General features: G+C 39.8%; 1 protein-coding gene across 1 annotated transcript in view; it reads left to right on the forward strand.

Annotated features, from left to right (window-relative positions):
- The window catches only part of HCRTR2 (hypocretin receptor 2), a 139,619-nt gene that overhangs the window by 85,078 nt on the left and 46,093 nt on the right, over window positions 1–8,448 (forward strand). The window lies entirely within an intron of this gene.

An 8,448-nucleotide genomic window follows, 5' to 3' on the forward strand; every position in this document is an offset into this window, starting at 1 on the left:
TTCCTTTTCTCCTTTGCTTTTCGCCTCTCTTCTTTTCACAGCTATTTGTAAGGCCTCCACAGACAACCATTTTGCTTTTTTACATTTAGAGGCCTGGCATGCTGCAATTCATGGGGTCGCAAAGAGTCGGACACGACTGAGGGACTGAACTGAACTGAATTGATGGAGATTCCTTTAAAAAAAATGAGGAATAAAACTCCCATGTGACTCAGCAATCCTGCCACTAGGAATATGCTCTGAGAAAACCATAACTGAAAAAGACACCTGTGTCCCACTGTTCATCACAACACTATTTGCAATAACACTGTTTACAATACAAATGGAAACAACCTAGATGCCCATCAAGAGATGAATGGATAAAGAGGTTGTGGTACATATATACAATGGAATATTGCTCAGCCATAAAAAGGAACACATTTGCGTCAGTTGTGGTGAGGTGGATGCACCTAGAGTCTGTTAAATGAGTGAAATAAGTCAGAAAGAGAAAACTAAATAATGCATATATATGGAATCTAGAAAAATGGTACTGACCAACCCATTTACAGGACAAGAATAGAGATGTAGATATGGAGAGCCATCTTGTGGACACAGTGGGGGCAGGAAAGAGTGGGACAGCTTGAGAGAGCAGCATTGAAAATATGCATTGCGTGCAGGCTAGGCCCCCTCAGGAATGTTTGACTCTTGGGGACCCCATGGGCTGTGGCCCGCCAGGCTCCTCTGTCCATGGGATTCTCCAGGGAAGAATACTGGAGTGGGTAGCCGTGCCCTCCTCCAGGGCATCTTCCCAGCCCAGGGATAAAATCTGTGTCTCCTACTTCTCTTGTATTGCTAGGCAGATTCTTTACCACTAGCACAATCTGGAGAAGTCAATATGTTAAATAAAGAGCTCACGGAAAGTTGCTGTATAATACGAGGAGCTCTGCGTGGTACTCTGTGACAATCTAGAAGGATGGGGTGGAGTGGGGGTGTGGGGGAAGGTTCAGGTGGGAGGGGACATTTATACTTATGGCTGACTCACACTGTATGGCAGAAGCCACTATAGTATTGTAGAGTGAACATCCTCCAATTAAAAATAAATTTTAAAATATACAGATACATAGAAGTCTAAAGAACAAAGCACCATCAGAGAACAAAAAGGAGATCCCAGAAACTGGAAAAATACAAAGGCAGAAATGAAGAATTCCACAGAAGCATTGGAAAATAAAGTTGAGAAAGTTCTTCTGGAGAATAGAACAAGAAAATAAGAAAGAAAAAATAAGAAAATTATGGGATTGTTAAGGAGGAGAGAGAGCTTAGCAACTTAATAAAATTCTAGAGAACAAAGGAAAAAAAATAAAGCTCAACATTCAGAAAACTAAGTTCATGGCATCTAGTCCCATCACTTCATGGCAAATAGATGGGGAAACAGTGGAAACAGTGGCTGACTTTATCTTTCTGGGCTCCAAAATCACTGCAGATGGTGATTGCAGCCATGAAATTAAAAGACGTTTATTCATTGGAAGAAAAGTTATGACCAACCTAGACAGCATGTTAAAAACCAGAGACATTACTTTGTCAACAAAGGTCTGTCTGGTCAAGGCTATGGTTTTTCCAGTAGTCATGTATGGATGTGAGAGTTAGACTATAAAGAAAGATAAGTGCTGAAGAATTGATGCTTTTGAACTGTGATGTTGGAGAAGACTCCTGAGAGTCCCTTGGACTGCAAGGAGATCCAACCAGTCCATCCTAAAGGAGATCAGTCCTGGGTGTTCACTGGAAGGACTGATGTTGAAGCTGAAACTCCAATACTTTGGGCACCTAATGTGAACAGCTGACTCATTTGAAAAGACCCTGCTGCTGGGAAAGATTAAGTCTAGGAGGATAAGGAGATGACAGAGGAGGAGATGGCTGGCTGGCATCACCGACTCAATGGACATGAGTTTGGGTAAATTCTGGGAGTTGGTGATGGACAGGGAGGCCTGGAGTGCTGCGGTTCATGGGGTCGCAAAGTATCGGACACGACTGAGTGACTGAACTGAACTGAACTGAATGAGAAAATATTTGTTAGATTGCAGACTTTTAGATTTTCTTGAGGAAACAGAAACTGAAATGCAATACAGACATTGTTATCTGCGGTTCTGTAGTAACTTTTCTGAAGTTTTCTTTACCTTAACGTTAGAGAACCATCGGGGATGCATTGCACACCACAGGGGTGCTTCCTTTCAGTGTCCCATCTGTCAGACCTGCCAGAAAAAAAGTGGCACCTGTGCCTGCTGCTCTTCTGAGCACAGGTTTACAGATAGCCATCCCGGACGTGTGGGTGGCGATGGGAGGCTGAGTCAGGAATTACTGGCATGTTTGCCCAGGAGGAGAAGGAAGCAAAACTAACAATAGGAAAGAGGGCCAATGCCAGGGTTGGGGGGTGGGGGGCGGTGTGTGAGGTGTAATGAATATGAGAAAGAGGAAAGTATCTCAGGGGTTTTACCCTTTGCGGACAACACCAATAGTCTCTCCTATTTCATAAATCTGCTCACTGTAATGATTCTGGATGACTCTTTCCTGCTTTCAAGATAGATTGCTCATGGGAGTTAAATAGATGCTATCTTCTATGTGCATTCAATTGCTTTTTTGTTGTTGTTTTTCATTTAGAAAACGTTTTATTTCATCGTGATTCATTCATTTATTTAAGTATTTGATTTAAAAGACGTTAGCCGTGTGTGTGTGTGTGTGTGTGTGTGTGTGTGTGTGTGTGTGTGTGTGTGTGTGTGTGTGTGTGTGCGCACGCGCGCGCTCAGTCACGTCCAACTCTTCGAGACCCCAGAGACTGTAGCCCGCTAGGCTCATCTGCCCGTGAGATTTTCCTGGCACGAATACTGTAGTGCGTTGCCATTTCCTCTTCCGCGGATCTTCCCAACCCCAGGATACAACTCGTACCTCTTGTGTCTCCTGCATTGGCAGGAGGATTCTTTAAAGCTGAGCGACCTGGGATTCCTGTTAGCCATTTTATTCTTTCTTAAAGATTTTGTCTAGAAAAATCCCACTTGAAACAAGCGTATTTATTTTTATGTTATAAAGAATGTTACAATTCATGTAATGTTTCAAACTCATCTCTTAAGTGACAGGATGAGCAGTTTCGAAGTCTTTCACTGACACTTTGTGGCAAATAGTGGAACTACAGTATTGCTTAAGTTGTTTTCTGACATGTTTTATATGTGTAATATAACAAATAACAATCAAGAAATTGTCATGTTACACATCAGTATACATTCATATATATATTAAATAAAGAAAAATCCAGAAATTGCATAGTTACTCATTAAGACACTATCTAAATTACAATGTCACAACCTACTACAAACAGCACTTTGATTTCACAAAGAAATAATTTCAATTATATCTTTAAAAATCATGTATTGACTATCTTTAACACTGCTATTAAAAATTGGTAATGAGGTGTATTTGAGTAACTGTGTTTTCTTTCATTCTTTTAGCTTTTCATGAATTTTTTAAAAATCTTAAAATGAGCAACTAAGATTGTTCCCTAGAATTTCCATTCTGTGCTTAGAATTTTAGAGGAATGTTATTGATGACTTCCCTGGTGGCTCAGCTGGTAAAGAACCCTCCTGCAATGTGGGAGACCTGGGTTCGATCCCTGGCTTGGGAAGATCCCCTGGAGAAGGAAAAGGCTACCCACTCCAGTATTTGGCCTGGAATTCCAGGGACTATTCCATGGGGTAGCAAACAGTCAGAGATGACTGAGTAACTTTCATTCACTCACTCACATTGTTGGGTCAAAAATTTTGTTTCCCATTTTTTATAACTACTTGTTTTCATGGAAAGTGATTTTTTAAATTGTGATAAAGCATTCATAATTTAAAATTTACCACTTTAACCATTCTCAAGTGTACAATTCATTGGCAGTAAGTACATTCATATTATCATTCAATCATCACCATTATGTATCTCCAGAACATTTTTCATCTTGTAAAACTAAAATTCTTTCTACTTAAACAATTATAACCCACTCTCCCCTCCCCCAAGACCCTGGCAACTAGCATTCTTCTTTCTGTCTTTAGGGATTTGATAAGTACTTCATATAAGTAGAATTATATAATCATTGTCTTTTTGTGTCTGGCTTATTTCAGTTAGTATAACACCTATATATTGTTTTAATGTTGAAAAATTAAATAAATATGAAAATGCTTAAAATAACTTGAAATATTTAGTACAGATCTTTCAAGATTCACAATAACATGCTAATTATATACCTACAATCTCCTCTTTATATCATACAGTCTCCTCTTTATAACATAATCAATTGCAAGTTGTTCAAGACCTACATGTATGTATGTCTATGCAGTCTCACCAACAGATGAACAGTGTATCACCGTAGTTTAAATTCATCCAGGTGCAAGGACTGATTGGAGAGATAAATTAACTTTGTCCAGATATAGTCTGATGGTTATTAAAACAAAAGCCAGTTCACCATAAATGCAGATTCAAGTTGCAATGGGCTTTTTGTGTTAATACTTTTCTTTCCCTTTTGAAAGTCAGTTTAACTTTGGCCTATCCAATTACAGGCACTGGCTTCTTAAAGGCCGCATCTCTATATTACAGTTTAAATACCCCTCTACATCACTGCCTACAGATACTCTCATATAGCTGGAGTCACGTTCCATCTGTCAGTACTGCAGAGAAAAGATGCAAGCTATATATCATCAGATTCTTAGAGAAGAAGAGATGATGGACCAGATGAGGGGTGAAAGAGAAAGGAATAAAAGGACTTTTATCTTCGTGCACATCTGCATCTCAAAAAATCTGTTTCAAACAAAAATCCATGTTAGAGGTGTTAATAGATTTTCACTCAAGCCGCACCTCCACCCTCTGTTATCCCCTCTCACCCCTCTGTGTACAACCATCCCTTACCTCTTCCTGGTTAATGCATGCCGGCTTTTAAGTGCAGACTAATCACAAACTAACTTTAATGTTGGTGGATCATGATCATTCAGAGAACCAGTTTCAAAAACAGTACCAAGTTCATGTCTCAGACCTACCAAGCCTCATCAGAAGGCTGTATATGGGGAATTGAGTGCCAGGAAAATAATTGACAGGCAGCCAAGTTCCCTGTCAAGTGTCAGACTTTACTTAAAAGAATTGAGGAAAATAAATGCTCCATTCAGCCACTGGGTTTTTTCCTCTCCTTTTAAAGAACCTCATGATTCTTTATAATACGATGGCAGTAACACACTGTAAGTGTATGAACAAAGCAATGTTATGAATATTTAGTTATTGCAAAGAAAGTTCTAGGCAGTGTTTGCACTTGGAGAAAAGCTTTTGAAACCAAGAAGTATAAGAGAAAGAAAAAGCCCAGCTCAAATTGAAAAGGAGTCTTTGTACCAATGAGAAAATAACAACAAAGAATGCAAAGCCCAGAATAGTCCATAATAATTTTAGAATGTGATTCATGATCAGGAAAGTTAAAAGTAATGTGTTTTTTTCCTTAATTTAAACTGCTTTTTTCTTTTCAAAAAATTTTATTGTAGTATATTTGATGTATAATGCTGTATTAGTTTCAGGTGGACAACAAAATGAGTCAGTTGTATTTATACGTATGTGTATAGGTTTTTGCAGAATACTGAATAGACTTCCCTGTGCTATGCTGTAGATCCTTGTTGTTTATCTATTTTATGTATAGTAGTGAGTGTATGTTATCCAGATCTCCTAATTCACCCCTTCATTCCCCAGGCTCCCCTCGGTATCCGCACGTTTGATTTTGAGATCTGTGAGTCGGTTTTTGTGTTTTAAAATAAGTTCACTTGTATCATTTTTATTAGATTCCACATAGAAGTGATATCATATGGCATTTGTCTTTCTCTGACTTCACTTAGTATGATAATATGTAGGTCAAAATAATTTATGTTACTGAAATGGCATTATTTCATTTTTTATGATGTAATATAGTTTCAAAAGAGAAAGAAGTCATATTGAGCCAGACTAAGTAAGAGAAATTCCATGAAACCAACTCTATCATTTGATTCGTTGGTTTTTGTTTCTCTTTTTTTTTGGGGGGGGGAGGTTAGTATTTAGTTTTTTGAGAAAATTCTGAAAGAGATGGGAATTCCAGACCACCTGACCTGCCTCTTGAGAAACCTGTATGCAGGTCAGGAAGCAACAGTTAGAACTGGACATGGAACAACAGACTGGTTCCAAATAGGAAAAGGAGTACGTCAAGGCTGTATATTGTCACCCTGCTTATTTAATTTATATGCAGAATACATCATGAGAAACACTGGGCTGGAAGAAGCACCAGCTGGAATCAGGATTGCCGGGAGAAATATCAATAACCTCAGATATGCAGATGACACCACCCTTATGGCAGAAAGTGAAGAGGAACTCGAAAGCCTCTTGATGAAATTGAAAGTGGAGAGTGAAAAAGTTGGCTTAAAGCTCAACATTCAGAAAACGAAGATCATGGCATGTGGTCCCATCACTTCATGGGAAATAGATAGGGAAACAGTGGAAACAGTGTCAGACTTTATTTTGGGGGGCTCCAATAAAACTGCAGATGGTGACTGCAGCCATGAAATTAACAGACACTTACTCCTTGGAAGAAAAGTTATGATCAACCTAGATAGCATGTTGAAAAGCAGAGACATTACTTTGCCACAAAGGTCCGTCTAGTCAAGGCTATGGTTTTTCCAGTGGTCATGTATGGATGTGAGAGCTGGACTGTGAAGAAAGCTGAGCGCCAAAGAATTGATGCTTCTGAACTGGGATGTTGGAGAAGACTCTTGAGAGTCCTTTGGACTGCAAGAAAATCTAACCAGTCCATTCTGAAGATCAGCCCTGGGATTTCTTTGGAAGGAATGACGCTAAAGCTGAAACTCCAGTACTTTGGCCACCTCAAGCGAAGAGTTGACTCATTGGAAAAGACTCTGATGCTGGAGGGATTGGGGGCAGGAGGAGAAGGGGACGACAGAGGATGAGATGGCTGGATGGCATCATGGACTCGATGGACATGAGTCTGAGTGAACTCCGGGAGTTGGTGATGGACAGGGAGGCCTGGCATGCTGTGATTCATGGGGTCGCAAAGAGTCGGACACGACGGAGCGACTGAACTGAACAGAATATGGGATTGAAATGGAGTGTGGTCACTTCTAAATAGAGGAATGGCATTAGCAAACACTTTGACACGGAACATGCTTGATATAAAGTGAAATATCTAACTAATCCTGTAGCTCTAAAGTATGGACAGTATTGCAAGACCTAAGGGAAAGTTCAACAAGACCTGGGTGGTAGAATGGCTATCTGATGATTTTTTATTTAATCCTGAAGGAAAGGAGAGACTCCTGTTGAAATGAAAGAGATAATCTAACTGACGTGAATGGTACCAATGGATAAAGTGGACACAAGTACAGGGAGCAGGGTGCAAGGAGGTCATCGCCATGCTTTCGCTAATGGCTATTGCAATATAACCAGGTAATTGTAGTGGGAATAGAAAGACAATTATAGACATAAGAGATATTTGGAGGATTTTAAACATAGGTTACAGAGGAGAAAAAAGAAGAATGCTATATTTCAGAGAAGTGTAAAGTCTGGGTGTGAGAATATAGGAAAAGACGCTGAATTTAACTCTGTATAATTTTGATGTCTTATGAGGAGAAGGCTGTGTTTCCACTGTATCTTTAATATTTTGAATGGGGCAATAAATAAAATAACAGAATAATAGATATTTGTTCAACCCAAATTGAGGAGATGTGCTCCCAAAGATGTGCTCAGTTCTAAAAAGCTAGTTCATTTAAAAAGAATTGCTGGTTATTTTTAGCATTTTCTCAATAAAGAGACCAGGGCCATGGAGGGATAATCTTGCTATCATGTATGAAGGATCTCGCAATGTTGCATCCAGAGAAATTAAGTTTTGGGAAATAGGCATAGTCATAATCTTTAGTCAAGTTAAATTGGAAGTAGTCAAACGGGAGATGGCAAGAGTGAACATCGGCAATTTAGGAATCAGTGAACTAAACTAGACTGGAATGGGTGAATTCTAACTCAGATGACCATTATACCTACTACTGTGGGCAAGAATCCCTTAGAAGAAATGGAGTAGCCATCATAGTCAACAAAAGAGTCAGAAATGCAGTACTTGGATGCAATCTCAAAAATGACAGAATATTCTCTGTTAGTTTCCAAGGCAAACCATTCAGTTCAGTTCAGTTCAGTCGCTCAGTCGTGTCCGACTCTTTGCAACCCCATGAATCGCAGCACGCCAGGCCTCCCTGTCCATCACCAACTCCCGGAGTTCACTCAGACTCACATCCATCGAGTCAGTGATGCCATCCAGCCATCTCATCCTCTGTCGTCCCCTTCTCCTCCTGCCCCCAATCCCTCCCAGCATGAGTCTTTTCCAATGAGTCAACTCTTTGCATGAGGTGGCCAAAGTACTGGAGCTTCAGCTTTAGCATCATTCCT

Source organism: Oryx dammah, unplaced genomic scaffold (assembly GCF_014754425.2).
Source record: "Oryx dammah isolate SB20612 unplaced genomic scaffold, SCBI_Odam_1.1 HiC_scaffold_11, whole genome shotgun sequence".
Lineage (NCBI taxonomy): Eukaryota > Metazoa > Chordata > Mammalia > Artiodactyla > Bovidae > Oryx > Oryx dammah.